We start from the raw sequence: 15,746 nt of genomic DNA on the forward strand, positions 1-15,746 counted from the left end.
TTAAAAAAAACAGTCTCTTCTACGTGCACCTGCCTGCTCTTCTGCTTTTCTACCAGGTTAGGATATATTTTAAAGATGAAGGTAACCTCAAATCATGAACTTGACTTAAAAGAGTTCTTGGTCGTAGTGCTGGGAGTGGCAAAGGTGTTATCTGTGAGCACCGTGGAATCAAGTTAATATCCTGATGTTATCACAAGACAGATTTCATTATGTAAGAAGACAGGTGCAAATATGGAATCGGGGAAAGTGCATCAGGATGTTTAAGGACTGTTCGGGTGATACTATTGCATATTCACGGTAGACAAGCACACCCCTAAAGCCTGTACTGTGGCTGTATGTTAGATCCTTATAACCTGCAACCTGAGAGGAGAGGGTTGAGAAAATCATAAATCAACTTAAAAAGAGTAAAAGTTTATTTTGCTCACAGTCTGGAGTTTTCATTACATGGTCAGGTGACCCTGTTGCTTTTGGGCCTGTGACAAGGCAGCACATTATGGTGGGAAGTATGTAGTGGAGTAAGCTACTTTCCTTGTTGCCACTGGGAAGCAAAGAAGAAGAGAGGGATAGGCCAGGGTCCCACAATCTCCTTAAAATACACATCCTCCAGTGACCTAAAGACCTCCCACTAGGCCCCATCTCTTAAATTTCCTACCACCTTCCAACACTGCCACACTGAGGACCAACCCTTTAACACATGGACCTTTAGGGGACATTTCAAAGCAAACTACATCAAGCACTCATCTGTGAGAGGGCTTAAGGAGGGGGCAAGGGCCTGAAGAGGCTGGAGAGAGAGGCCTCAGTCTTGCTTGCAATGTTTAACTTTTTTAAAAACCAAGAAGAGAGTGTCACTTACTTACATAATTAAAAATAATTTACAAAATAAATTGAAGAGGATTTCTAAGAAGCAATATGGGGTAGTTTCCAAAATATATTAAGTGCAAAAAAATACCTATCTTATCTCTTTGAAATTTTTTTCTAAAAATGAAACATGGGAAGAATAAACCAGAAGTAATAATAATGACTGCCCAGGAAGCAATGAAAGGGAGAAAATGCAGGGAAGGAAGAGTTCCTATCTTTTATAGATTTTGACTTTTGAGTCATGTAAATGGTTTGCCAAATAAAGAAATTAGGACTGGGGCTGTAGCTCAGTGGTAGAGTTCTTGCCTAGCACTGGTAAGCTACTTGGTTCACACCACAAAAAAGGAAATGCAATAAAGAATAATGTAATTATGTAATAAATAATTAATAAATATTTTTAATGATGGGAAAAGCAATCCTAAACTTAAATTCACATGGAAATAAATAGGGACTGTCCGTCAAATTGATAATAGACAGACAATGGAAGCTATGACCTTAGCAGGATATATTATACCACAGTAACTGGTCCTCAACCTTGGCCATGAAAATCTCCTCTCCCCTCATCCATTTCTCTCTTCTTTCCTCAATTCTGTTCCATCCCCATCTCCTGTGGAGAGAGACTGAATACACAAGTGGCCAGTGGCCAGCTCACTTATGCAAATAGAACTCCAGTCTGCAACCTGTTGCAGCCTTCCCAGGAAGCCAATCGATACACAACCCAGCCTGTCAGCGGGACTTGCTGGACATCAGACTTCTAGCAATAGTGACAATTCAGGAAGCCAGACAGTAACCCTAGAATAGTCAGCCACAACTGGTCACGAGTAACTCCCAGCTGCCCTCACTTTTGTACCTACTTCCAACTTAGGACCAACCACAGAAATCTAAATATGGCCTCCTAACCAACCATACAGGATGCCCCATGTAGTGGTTAATTTTGACAGTCACCTTGACTGGACTGAGAGATGCTTAGGAAATTATAAAGCACACCTCCAGGTGTGTCTGTGAAGACGTTTCCAGAGGTGATGGACATGGAGGACATCAACTGAGCAGGAAAGACCCACCCTGAATGTGTGTGGCACTGTCCAATATGCTGAGTCCTTGATGGAACAAAAGCAGAAGAGGAAGCCAGCCAGAACATGCTCTCTCTCTGTCTGTTTCCTAGCTGCCATGAGCTGGACAGTGTTCTTCCACCATGATGTACTGCTTCACTCCAGGCTCAAAAACATGGAGTCCTGTGACCACAACTGAAATCTCAAAGCCATGAACCAAGATAAATCTTCCTTCTTTTAAGTTATTCATGTCAGGTATTTTGTCATAGTGATGAAAGTCTGACTAACATACCCCATTACTACCAGTTAGCCTGTCTACAGCTTCCTGAAGCCAGCAGCTCCAACAGTGTACAACCAAAGCCTTTCCCTTTTCTACCCTGTGAGTGATTGTGCTGAGTCCCTTGCCAGTGGTGACTGCTACCACAAGTGAGCAGCACTATTCAGTCAGCCTGACCACCATAACAAAATACTGTAGACTGGGTGGCTTAGACACAGATATTTGTTCCTCACAGTTCTCGGGGTCTGACATTAAAGATCAAGGTGCTGGCCAGTGGGAGACCCTCTTCTTGGCTTGCAGAGAGCTGCCTTCTTATTGCATGGTGACGTCTCACATGGCAGTATCTCCTCGTATAATAGTGTGAGTCCCATCAGGAGGCCCCTACTCACAACCTCATCTTTTGCCAATTACCTCCCAAGGCTCTGCCTGCCCTCTCAAACCCCATGCCGCCATTTGGGTGGTCAGGGTGTCACCATTTGGAGAGACCACCATTCAGCCCATAGGAATGAGACGTGGATGGTGCTCAGCAAGTACTCTTATTTTCATGCTTTCCCTCTTTTCTTCCCTTTCTGGGACATGAACAGTCTGGGCTTTGAGACTCTGGCTTTGTTCCTGGTTTTGTTACTGAATGGTTGAGTAACCTTGAGCAGAGCAGCAAACCTCTTGGAGCCTCAGATTTCTTTTCTGTAGAATGGGCCGGTTGTGAGGATTGAGGGAGGCAGCTTGGGAAGAGTCTGGCATGTGGTAGGTGCTCACTGTTCCCCCTGTCTGGCTATAGCTATCTTCTGTCACAGTCCTTTGGTTTCTGACTCAGCCACAGGGCGGCAATCACTGCTCTCTTATTTCTTATGTGCTCATTGGGGACATCCCTGAAAATTGACTGACTTACCACCAGGGGGCTTGTCACCTCTCTTAGCAGATCCTCAGGCAGACAGAGGACAGATGACAGAGATGCAGTCCTGTGTATTTAACAAAACCATTAGATTTTCATCTATTTCCTGGCTGCTTCTTCATGTGAAATGAGGTGTTAAACACCTGATCTCTCTAAGACATCCCACGGGGACCCAGTCTCCCAAAGAATGTGCTCTAGGAACAAGTGGGCCCATGGGAAAGGGAAGCCCTTGGTGGCAGAGCTGCACCCAAAGATGCCAGCACTGCACTGGTCACTGCTGCCACCCTGCCCATTCATCTGTATTCTGCTCCAAGATTCCCCACCGCCATCACAAGCTACACGCCATTCACTCCCAGTTGATGACGTTTTCCCAGTGGTGGGACTGCCCTCTTGCTTCCAGGAAAAGGAAGAGGTGAGGGGCAGAAACTGTTCTCTCACTGAGACCCACAAAGCAGAGGCTCCTGCCAGGTGCACAGCAGGGAGCGACTTGCTCAGTGTCTCACACACACACAGCTAGGACAGCACAGGCTGGACACAAACCCAGACCATAGGGATCCAAGGGACCATGATACAGCTTTTATGGGATACCACACTGTATCCCTGGGGGGACAGCTCTGAGACCCAGAGAGGGTCTAACTTGCCAGCCTTGTTAGCAAGATAGGACACACTGCTGCTGTTATTTGTACCTGCCTCCAAAAACTGCTCCCAGAAAAAGGAAAGAGGAGCAGGTACTTTTTCTCAAAAAAATGATTACAAGAAAATAAATTTTCCTTCAGTTTGTATTTGAGTTTTAAAACTCTTCTTATTCAGTTTTTTTTAACTAAATGTGTCTTTCTGTGAACATTTACAAAGATTTTTTGTTGTCTAGCAATTTTTTTTAAGTGACCATTGTCATCATGGACTGAGTCTGGGTTCTGGATTCATGCTGACTTGAGTTTGAATTGTGATTCAGTTGCCAAACAAGCTGTGTGACCTTGGACAAGTAACCTAACCTATCTGAGTCTTGTATTTCATCCATGAAATAGAGAAATTAAAGTATCTTTCTCAGAAGATGGAGAGCTTTTAAAATATACTTTTCTTTATGAAAATTTTCAAGCACAAATAAAAACATAGAGAATAATGCAATTAGAAATCCCAGAGCTGAATTTCCAACTCTTTCTCCCACATTGTCCTCCCTCTAAAAAATCAAGTCTCTCTTTCTCTCTCTTTCTCTCTCTCTCTCTCTCTCTCTCTCTCTCTCTCTCTCTCTCTTTCTGTCAGCAGTACTGGGATTTGAACTCAGGGTCTCATGTTGCTACGCACTTGAGTCATATCCCCAGTTCTTTTTTCTCTGATTATTTTGAGATAGGGTCTTGCTTACATCCCAGGCTGTCCTGGACAGTGGTCTTCCTCTTTTACACTTCCATCATCCCTGGGATGACAGGCACATACCACGCCCTGCTCTTTTCTATTGAGATGGGGTCTCTCCAATTCTTTTTTCCTGGGCTGGCCTGGAACCTTGATCCTCCTGATCTCAGCCTCCTACATAGCTTGGAATGATAGGCGTGTTCCACATGCCCACCTACTGGTTGAATTGGGGTCTTATGAATTTTTTGCCTGGTCTGGTCCAGAGCTTCGATCCTTCTGATCTCAGTCTCCCAGGTAGCTAGGATTACAGGTGTGACCCACAGGTTCCCAACTGATATGCACTCTCTTTTAAAGACATAACATTGGAGATGTTTTATGGAACCTGTCCCCTGTGGCCAGGGAGAGTCTTGCTATGTAGCCCAGTATGGCCTTAAACTCAAAAGCTTCCTGCCTCCACCTCCCAAGCACTGGGATTACAGATGTGTGCCACCACACCCAGCTGTGGCCATGATTTTTAATAAAATTTGTCGATGTATTAAGAGCTCCCATACTCTGAGCTTTCCAGAATAGATACAAAGGCTCCAAGTGCTTTTGCTTCTTTCTTGATGACCATTTGAAAGCATGCAGCCTTCACCATGACACCACTGTGTTGTATACTGATTGCAATGCCATCCTGATGGCTGTTTTTACAAGCCTTTGAGTAAGAGTGACCACATTCATCTGTAAGCAAGGAAAAAAGAGGCAGAGAGAGGTTAAGGATCTTCCCAGGTCACACAGCAGAAAGCAGCAGAGTTGGAATTTGAAATGAAAGCCTGTCAGACTCCCGGGCCCACATCCTTTCCTCTGTGGTGGGCTACACTCTTCTGTGTTCTGTTGGCTTCTCTGTTTAGATGATAAAATCCTCAAGGTAAAGGCCTTCCTTTAGATATCTATGTTTCCAGTCCCAGTTGTTTGATGATTGCCACACGTTAGTCTCCAGGGTCATCTCTCAAAATGGTGTGCAAGAACAATGCACCACCACCATCAGTTTGCACAGCCAAGTGCTTGCTAAATATCTGGATGTAGGACTGCCTCAGACTCCGTGAGCCATAAAAACAATTTCTGCCCTCAAGTTACTTATAAAGTCTCAAGGCATCAATTCTGACATAATGGCACCAAGACGGGAAAGTGGGTAGGTATCTTACTGTGATGAGGGTGATTTCTCACCTGTCTGGCTGGCCTCATACTGCACATGAAGACAAAGGTGTAGGTATGAGCTCAGCAAGGATTTATTTGTGCTCACTATTGGACAATGGACAGTCCTGGTGTCTGGGGACTTACTAGGAAGCACAACAGTGAGGCAGACTGACAATATACAGCACAGGAAGAAATGGTCAAGATAGTTCAAGACAGTGGTATGTGCTAGAGGGAAATAAACAGCTGGGGTAGTTGAGTGATAGGAGGTGTGGAACCTGCTTTGGATGGGTGCTCAGAAGCAACATCAGAGAAGGTGACATCTGAGCTGTGACCTGCAGGCCGAGCACAGGCAGTTGAGCAAAAAGCCACAGAAAGCTTATTCCAGGCAGTGGGAGTGGCAATGCAAAAGCCCTGAGGTAGGAACAAGTTTAGCATGTTTGTGGGACAGCAAGAGGGCCAGCGTGGCTATAGCAGGCTGGGCAAGGAGGGACAGGACTGGGTCACAGATTTTCCTCTCCATGTGACAGGAAACCAATGGATGATTTCAAAGCAAGATGGGTCCCAACTTGGCCGCTTTTTAGAGGCCTCCCTCCCCTGAACCCGGGAGATAGGAGGTAGCACATCTAGTCAGGCCCTTGATTCCATCCTGGCACTCACCCCAGTGCAACGGGCCATGACTGGCCTGGAGTGGGCCCAACAGAAGACAGAGCTGACTCTCCTGCCTTCCTTCCACTTCACAGCTTCCTCCACACTGCTCCAGACAGCCCCTTCCAGAAGCCTGCCCATCCCTCCTGTAGTGCCCTTTTCCTTCTGGACGATGACCTGGGCTCCTAATGACCAGGCCTGTGACTCTCACCCCACTTATTCACGGCATGGCTCTTGCCTTCACCATTGTCTGTCAGATGTCTCACACCCCAGAAGCATGGCACTCCATTCTTTCAGCTCTTTTACACTTTGTCATGCTCTTCCCACAGTCTGACACATTTCTCCCTCTGGTTGGCCTGGTGAACTCCTAATCATGCATCAAGGCCCAACCTAAAGGCAGTTAGCTCTTCTCAAAGCCTGCCCTGATTTCCCAATCCTTGCCTGTTTCTGTTGGCATATTTCTGCTAGCACTTAGTAGAACACTCTAAAAGTAAAGTAAGCAAAAGAAGCAAAAGAAATGAGGAATTTATCATTGCATGTAACGAGCAGTCTGGAAGTTACATAGTTCCAGAATTAGTTGCTTGGGGAGTAACCACGGCTTTCCTTTGCCCTCTTAGTTGATAAGACTCCCCTCATGGTTATAAGGTGGCTGCCACAACACCAGGCTAATTCACCTATGACATCTAGAGAGGAAGTGGTAATTTCTTTCCTATACTAGGGAAAAAAGCGTTCTCAGGAAGTCCTCAGCTGACTTTCCCTCATATGTCCAGAACTGGATCATTTGCATATTCTAAATGAATTCTAGATGATGAATATGGGATTACTTGATTCACTCAAACAGATTCCCTCCTTGGAGCTAAGGAGGGATCATTTGACTGGAACTGTAGCTTTATTACTAAGGGAGGAAAGGGAAAGCAAGTGTGGTCGTGGTAGTGGCAGCCTCCAGGATGTACATCGATGATCCGGCCTGCTGGTGCTCACCTTTGTGTTGTCCCCTCACATTGTACAGTGATGACATGTCCCTTCTGAGATTCGTTTCCTGTCTTGGATGCTTTCTTACTCTCTCCTATGTGTCTCTTTCACTTGGGTCACTTGCTGTAAGAGAAGCCATGTCCTGAGCGGCCCAGGGACTAGAAGCTGAAGCCTCCAGCCCACAGCCACGTGAGTGTACCTGGAAGCAGACGCTTCTGTCGTCAGCCCCTGTGGCCCTGGCTGATCACTTGATCACACGTGTCTGCTAGGTTGGGAACTATTCACTGTGAGACTGTAGATAACTAACACAGCTGGCAATTAACGGTGGCTCCAGAGTATGGCCCCTCCAAATTGCTGTTGGACATCATTTTATAATCTGTCTGTTCCCCAACAAGCTTCTTAGTGCCTTGACTTTCCACCTGCCTGTGCACAGGGATCTTGTGTGTGTGTGTGTGTGTGTGTGTGTGTGTGTGTGTCTGAATTTACCAATCTTCAAGAGTCCTTCCTATAGAACCTTTCTGGACTGGGCGGGCATCTTATTTGCTCGGTCTACAGGCCTGGCTTGTGGCTTGCCACAGAATGATCTCAGAACAAGGTGGGACTGAATGGAATACTGGTGCAGGGAGACCCTACATGGCTGCCATGACAACCAAAGAGTGGAGCAGCAAGCAGCCCATTGAGGTGGAAGATAGCTCTGTGCTGAGCACCGAGTGGCCAGGGGCAGGGGCAGGAGCCCAGAGGGTCTGCTCTTGCTGCCCAGGACACTCCCCAACACAAAGCCCTCTACTCCATGTCCTTGACTACAATGCCTCCAGATCAACCTCCTGTTTACTGAAGACCTACTATGTGCCGGTTTCTTGACTAAGCACTTTCTGCCCAGCTCTGATAGATAAACCTCATGAGGGCAGGGTCTGTGTCTGTCTTGTCAATAACACAATGTCCAACACATGGTAGTAGGTGCAAAGAACATATTTTGTGAGTGAATGAATGAAGAAGAAAATGAGTGAGTGAGTAGCTCTCACTGACTCCTCACATAAAAGTGAAAAGGAGGTCAGCCCTGAGAAGAATCAGGCAAAGAGAGGGTAGGCAGAAGGGTGAGTGGGATGGGAGGAATGTTCCAGATACATGAAACAGCATATGCAAAGGTCCTGAGGTGCGAAGAAACTTACAACTGGAAGCCATGCTTCCTCGGCTCTGTAAAGGGCTCTTTCATCATACCCCACAGTCCTCTGGAGTAAGACTTGTAATTACCACCACATAAATATTACAAGTTCTTCCCACCCCTTCTGAAGGTGATGAGGCTGGATAATACAGTGACCTGGAATGCAGACTGCCTATGGCTAGTCCTGGCCGTGCCAATGAATAGCCATGTTTATCTGGAGTAGTTATCTCAGTCTTCCCATCTGTCAGATGAGGATAATAGCAGAACCTGCCTCTTCAGGTGTTATAGCTTGAATATGTTCCCCAAAAGTTCATATGTTGGAACCTTTTTTTCTGGGCTGGGGATCAAAACCATGCCTTCAGTAATGTTAGGCAAGGGCTCTGCTACTGAGATACACACCACCACCTGTGTTGGAAACTTAATCCCAAATTCATATGTGTGCCTTGGGATGGTAATTAGAATTAGTGAGGTCATGATAGGGCCCCCATGAGGGCACTGGTGCCTTTATTAGAAGAGGAAGATAGACCCGAGCTACTGCACTAACTGTCTCACCATGTCAGGATGTAGCAGGAAGCCTCGCCAGTTACCAGAGCCATGCCCTTGGACTCCCAAGCCTCCAAAACTATGAGCCAAATCACTTGTTTATACACTCCCAGTCTCAGGCAATTTGTTATAGCAACAGAGAACACACTAGGACATGGGATTTTATGCCACTAACTGGGCACATGGATGTGAAGTACTTGAAATGATGCTTGAATAACAGAGCTGTGCTGGGCGCCTTGGGAAAGTGACCCTCCCATGGGGTAGCAAGGACAAGGGAAAGGCTAACCATCTCCACTGGAGGCCCATTTGAGCCCCATCTGCTACCCCAGCCCCCTGCCCCTGAGCATGAATTAGAAGGGACATTTGGTGCAAATGATCTGTCCTTTGTGTAAGTCCCTGGATTCTGAAAGTTGGTGAGATGTGCTGGGCCAATTGTCTCTGTTTCCAGACTGTTTCAGACACCACCACACACCGCTGCTGCAGGGGATCATGGGAGTGAGACAAAGCTGCATTTTAAGGTAGCTGTGGAGCTCTTTTGTCACAGTCTGAGAAGTAGCCAGGGTAGACTTGGAATGGGGGAACTTGGCTGATTCACAAACAAACCCAGGAAGCCAGTACAGACGTATCAGGGCTCTCAGCTGGGGCATCAGATCAAATGTTGAAAGCCACAGGCTGTGCCCATCCATACCATTTAGGTGAATGCCTCCAGGTCACTGGTGGAGAAACAGAGACAGAGGGATGTAGGTGGGTGACAGAGGTTTCTTTCCTGTGTAAATGACAGAAGTTTCTTGTTTTGTTTTAACTAATCACTGTAATAAATAGTTAAATAACATAGGCACCTCATACTATAGTCCTTTGAGTATTTAAAAAGAACATCAAGATTCATGTGAACTAACTTAGATTTCTAAGACTTGTTAAGAGAAAAACATTGCAGGTACTCATTTAAAAAACCAAAGAAAACTGAGGTTTCCTATTTCAGTAGGTGTGAATGTGTACATCAGCCCTGGAGAAAGCTGTGGGAGGGTGTGCACCAAATTGAGTAGAGTGGCCACCTTTCAGAGGGGTTGAGTGGGGGTCAGGGGGAATCTCAGCTTCATCAGGATTATCTGAATTGCCAAGAAAATGATGCAGCATAGTATTTTTAAAAATTATTTTTTAAAAGGGCTGATTTACCCTTGGGGCTGGATTAGTCCAGAAAATATTTCTCTCCTGGGTATCAGATCCTATGAAACCCTGACCTCTCTGTTCTGAAGCCTTACCCCATTTCCCCCCTTGGATTTTGTAGAATATAGAAACAGGATGAAAACGGTAATTAAAAGGCATCCTCCCACCTCCCTTTGCCTGAAGGTCATGTGAAGACAGTTTCCCAGGATGCCTCCAGCTTCCAGGAACTTCCTGAGCCCCAGGGGCAAGGCCTGTGGGAGTACACCCCTCCCACAGTGATGAGAGTGGGGAAGGGACAGCCCCATGCTTCTCTCCTCAGACTAGAGTCTGTCTCCCCACACACACACTGGTCCAGCTGCTCTGCCTCAACAGGCGCAGTCAACCTCTGGATACTCTCTTCCCAAAACAACACAGAGATATTAGTATTTAACTGCAGCCAGGAATTTGCTGTTTTTTAAATTATTTTTTAGGAGCACCAGCGAAATAAGAATGTATACTCCTTAGGGTTAGGTGGCAGGAAAGAAAAGGAAATGCTGTTGATGAGGCTAAAGTCACTTTGAACCTGCCCCATCTCCAGGGACAAGCACTGCTCACAGTTGGATGTAGACCCTTTCACACCTTTCCTGTGAAAAAAGGAAATGGAGTTGGGGGACTGCTCAGCTTGGCAGACAGTCAAGTCAGTGTGGAACTGATGGCACCAAGGTCATACCATAAAGTGGGGCGGTGAACAGATGCTCTGAAGGGGAAGGGAGTAAAGCACATGCAATGATGCCCACCCTGACATGTTTCTTCCAAGTTCTACCAGGCTAGTAAGAGGGGCCCCCAACAGGCATATCCCTCTGTATTTGGATGTGGCTTTGGACCTTGGCCAAGCCAGATGGGCCATCCCAGAATCTCTCCTTCAACTCCTGGTGTTGTTTCTCTGGTGTCACAGAAAGAACACGGACACAGAACCAGGCAGACCTGCCATTTACTAGCTGTGTGACATTGGGCTGGGCAAGTTATTCATATCTGATTTCCCCTCAGCTGTGGAATGAGATCAACCCTGCTGCCTCTCTAAGGAGTTGTGAAGAAGGAGTGAAATAAGATATGCGTACTGTCCCACATGGTGTCTGTCTGTGGTCAGTGGGCAAACACGCATGGCTCTCAATGGGACAGTAGACAGTCCATCCTGGACACTTGTCCCCAGGGTAGTCCAGGTTTCATCTTGGAGCTGGGTCTGAGGCTTCCTGGGGTTCTGCCTGGCATCTGGAGATCACCTGAAATTGCTTCTAGAATTATCCAACCCAGCCTGGGCAGGCTGCTCCAGGCACCTGATCTGCCCACTGGCCACGCACATTCTTGAAAGGCTCTTCTTCCCAGACTTCGGAGGGTAGGTCTCAGGCCACGTCTGAGATCAGCAGCAGGATTAGGACAGGTTGACTTATCCTTGGAGACAGGGATCAAGTCAGAGGATCAAAACAAGACAAAGAAAGATACACACACACCAGGGGATTAAGACAGACTCTGAAAGGGACCCACACAGTACCTCTTAAATTATTCATAGATGTGGCAGAGGCTAAGCAGAAATCCCAGCTGGGCGCAGGGTTGGGAGAGTGATAGAAGCTAGAAGATGCCTCGCTCCATGGTAGTCCCTTAGACTGTTCTCTCTGAGCCTGGATTGAAGTTTAGACATTCTGTGGTGACACGTGCCACCCGTCCTAGAGGATCTTCATGGAAGGAGAGGCGGGCAGTGCAGTTCTACTCAGCACCAGGCCACTCCACAGTGAGAAAACTGAGGGGCAGAAAAGTGACTTAGTTGAGGTGACATAGCTATGAGGTGGCCAAAATGGGACTGAAAGGAAAGGGATTTGCTCATCTGAAAGGAGATGAATGCACTGGGCACTGTACTGAGCTCAGGCTCTGCATGCAGCACTGGCTCTGAGCATGGGCCAGTCCATCCTGCTGAGGATCCAGGTTCTGCCTCTCAGGAGCCCTTTAGTGGGAGCCAGTTGCTTGGCCCTGTGGCCCCTGCATGTTTTTTTCTCTAATGTGGGAAGGAGAACACAAGTTTTGGGATGGGTTGTGGTAAGCATGCAGTCAAGCAATCTGAATAATGACAAGTCAGAAGAGGAGTCACACTTTGGGGGCCCAGAGCTTATGGGGAAGAGGAATTGTTACAGAGAAGCACTGAATATTGGGGTCCTAGAACCCTACTTGTCTTATGCCTGCCATTCTCAGCTTCAGGAGCTGGGGTAAGTCACCTTTCATCCTTGCCTAAAGGTATTCAGTCTATGGAATAGTCAAGGAAGGATGATATTAGAGGAGCTGCATGTAGGGGAAGAGGGCCAAAGATACATGTTGACAACCAGAGCATGTGGTTGGAGAACTGGAGTGGATGTGCTCTCTGGGCAATAGGGGACCATAGAGATATTAGATCCCAGCAGGTTCCTGGTACTCACAGCAATCATTCAGTTCCAGTGTCAGAATGCTCAGGATAGTTACCAGGGACAGTATGCCAGAGCCTGCCATGCCACATGCCACGTACCACATTTAGTTGTGGTCAGTAGTGTAGGGATGGTATGAGCTTAATTGGAGAGGCTGATTTGCCCTTTGGAGGAAGCAGCCAGCTTCTTCCATGGGATGTCTACTTCTGGGGGTGGGGTAGGAGACAGGCACTAAATTTGCGTTCCTCTGACAACAACCAGGAGTCAGGCAAGCTGGAAGTGCACTTGAGGCAGGTCGCTGAGGGGGCCTTTAGCACCTCCTTAACACTCACCAGCAGCTGAGGAGCCCCTTCCTGCTTCAGCTGTATTTATTTCCACAGTTGCCTTCCATTTACAGCTGGATGTGCCTTTTCTTTATATCATAGTGATGGAAGTTGGTGTCAGCCATTTTCAATAAATATATGTGAATTAATAAATTATGGTCTGTTTAGAGAAGGAAAATAACAGTAAATAATGCAGGGAGGTATGGAGTGCTGAAATGTGTAGCCTGCAACATAGGAGAGCAGAATTCCAGGATGTAACCTCCTGAGGGCTTCAGGACAACTCCAGAGTAGGGATTGTCATCTTCATTTTACAGCTGGGAAAGCCAAGTCCCTGAGAAGTGAACTTGCCCTCTGCCCCAAGTCAGCTCTGGAGCCTGGTGTCCCCCAACATCCTCACTCACCGTCCCACCCCACCCCTGGTTGAGCAGTGTCTGGGCTCCAGACAGTCCTTGGCAGTTTTATCCTCTCTTGATGCCAGAGTTCTCACCCAGGCCTGGAATCTCCCTTTAAACCTTGCCCTTGGGCAGATGTCTAACTTTCTCTGTATCTGGTTGCTCATTTTAAAGTGGGAACAATACTTGTATCTCAGAAGACTGTTTGAGTGATTTAATGCGATCATTTCTGTTATGATTCTCAACTTAAAAGTAAGACTGTGAAAGCCCAGTGTCAAGAGGCCACTGCCCAAAGCCACGCAGGTAGAAAGAGGAGCTGGATGCAATGCAAGCAGGTCTATCTGGCACCTGCTTGTGTGCCCCCCTGACACTGTCTCCATTCTGTTGAGAGCAGCCCTGTACCTGGCTTGGAAGAATCAGAGAAAGCCTGAGAGTTAGGGAAGATGTTGAAAGGGGAAGAAGCTCAGTTCTCTTTAGGCTGGAGCCTGTGCACTCTGCCTAGGTCCCCAGAAGCAGTGGGTCAGTAAGAGGGAGGGGACTTTCCTGTGGGAAAATGTAGGGCGTTTCCACTTATAGCCTGATAATTGGGCCCCATGAGGTCCAGAGCTCTGATGATGTCATTCTGTCTCTGTGACCTTTGGGGTTCAGTGAGCCTCTGGGGACAGAGGGGTAGCAGAGGAAGGGCTAGAGAGCAGAGAATCTGGAAAGAATGACAGATAAAAACAGGAATCAGTTTTGAGTGGGTGTGGACTGTGGCCAAGGACTGCACAGTTGAAGCAGGACAGCCCACGGCAGGAAATGTACATCAGACTCTAAGACAGAAAGAACGGCTGGAACCAAGTGCTGGGAGGCAGGTGGGGGAGGTGATGAATGAGCAGGCGATGTGTCAGTGAATGGATAGCTCTGTGTGGTGCCCAGGCATGGAGGTGGAGTCCTCGGAGGTACTGAGTCTGGGGGAGGGCTGTGCTCTACAACACTGGATGCAGTTCAAGTCTCAGTTGTCATTTATCAGTTGTGTCACTTTGGGTTGATATCTTGACCTCTCTGAGACTGCCTGCAGCAGCTGCTGTCAATTTCCAATCCCTATTCAGTTCTCAAGACATCCTTGCTAACAAAACTGTGTTCTACTCATGGTGACAATGAGGTCAGGCCAGGGGTCTCTGCATTCCCAGCCTCCTCACAGCTAGGGGTGCCATAGCCAACAGCCTGAGTAAACTCATTTCCTCACAATGAAAATGATTATGACCTCTCTGTGGGGCTCAGGGGATTGAGGGATCTAGCCTGGCATGAGTCTAGCCTGAACTCATGCTCAATGAACGTTACCAAGAACAAGACCAACTTCTGCCCTTGATGGCGGGTCTAGATTGCTCTCTCTGGCATTCCCACCTTCAATTGCGCCTGACTCCCACTCTGTTGTCTCTGTGGCCTCAGATTCCACAAGCTCAACCCACCCCTAGCCCAGCCTCTTGGCAGCTTTTCCCAGTCCTCTATGATTACTCATGGATCCCTGTGTGCTCACTGGGCTCCGGAGCCAACTGCTTGGATTCAAATCTGGGCCCACCACTTCCGACACTGTGTGACTTTGCATTTGCAGTTGTTCCTTAGTATCTGCAGGGAATTGATTCCAGAACCTTCTGCAAATACCAAATTCATGGATGCTCAGATCCCTACCTTAAATAGCATAGTATTTGCATATAACCTACACTTCACATCACCTCAAAACCTCAGTATAATGCTATGGAAATAGTTCTTGCACTGTATTGTTTAGGGAACAATGACAACATTTTTTAAATCTGCACATGTTCAATACAGATGCAATTTTTCTGAGTGTTTTCCATCTACAGGTGAGTGAAGCTGCAGATGTCAAGTCCCTGAATACAGAGAGCCAGCTGAGCTTACCGAAGATGGTAGCAGTGCCTCCTACAATCATGTGAGAGTACAAATGAGCCATCTTGCAAAAAACCTAGCACAGTGCCTGCGCGGAGAGTGCTCATGGAGGCATGGCTCCTGTGAAGAGAAAAGCCACCTCTCTGTAGTAGTCTGCCATGCATGTGACCGTTCCGCCTCGTTCCAGACCTCTCTTGCACCTCTGGTCCTCTGCCTAGAATGTTGCTTCTCCTCCCTGGCCCTTCTTTCTTCACCTGGCACTTCTGCTTTAGCACTGAAAACAAACTACTTTTGTCCCCTTCCCTAGGAAACATCTCTCTGGCTCACCCCTTTTCTCTGGTTTCTATAGCCTCCTGTGCCTGCCCTGCCATTATTATCTGTATTTCTGGCTCTCACAGCCCTACTCTGAGCTCTTAGGGCCACATTTGATGCCCTCACCATCTTTATCCATTGGGGTCAGGCACAGGGGACCCACATAACTATCATTATGTGTGTTCAAGCAGCTCACAGCCAACAAGATCAATGGCTAACACCAATTTGGCTCTGTTCCTACAGCACCATGCAACGTTCCAAACCCTATTCTCACAGCTTCCTCTCACATGGACTGTGAGTGCTGTGAGGGTTAATTTTATG

The 15,746-nt window shown here is 47.2% G+C and overlaps 1 long non-coding RNA gene across 4 annotated transcripts in view; it reads left to right on the plus strand.

The window, feature by feature from the left end:
• LOC141418157 (uncharacterized) overlaps nt 1-15,746 on the plus strand; it is a 49,774-nt gene that overhangs the window by 14,010 nt on the left and 20,018 nt on the right. Inside the window, exons 3-4 of one of the 4 annotated variants that reach the window (XR_012442862.1) lie at nt 7,347-7,405; nt 15,071-15,156. This is a non-coding gene — a long non-coding RNA (uncharacterized lncRNA). The remainder of the gene's footprint in view (nt 1-7,346; nt 7,406-15,070; nt 15,157-15,746) is intronic. The other 3 variants (XR_012442864.1, XR_012442863.1, XR_012442865.1) reach the window with 3 other exon arrangements.

The sequence above is a fragment of the Castor canadensis genome, chromosome 16, assembly GCF_047511655.1.
Source record: "Castor canadensis chromosome 16, mCasCan1.hap1v2, whole genome shotgun sequence".
In the NCBI taxonomy this organism is placed as follows: Eukaryota; Metazoa; Chordata; class Mammalia; order Rodentia; family Castoridae; genus Castor; species Castor canadensis.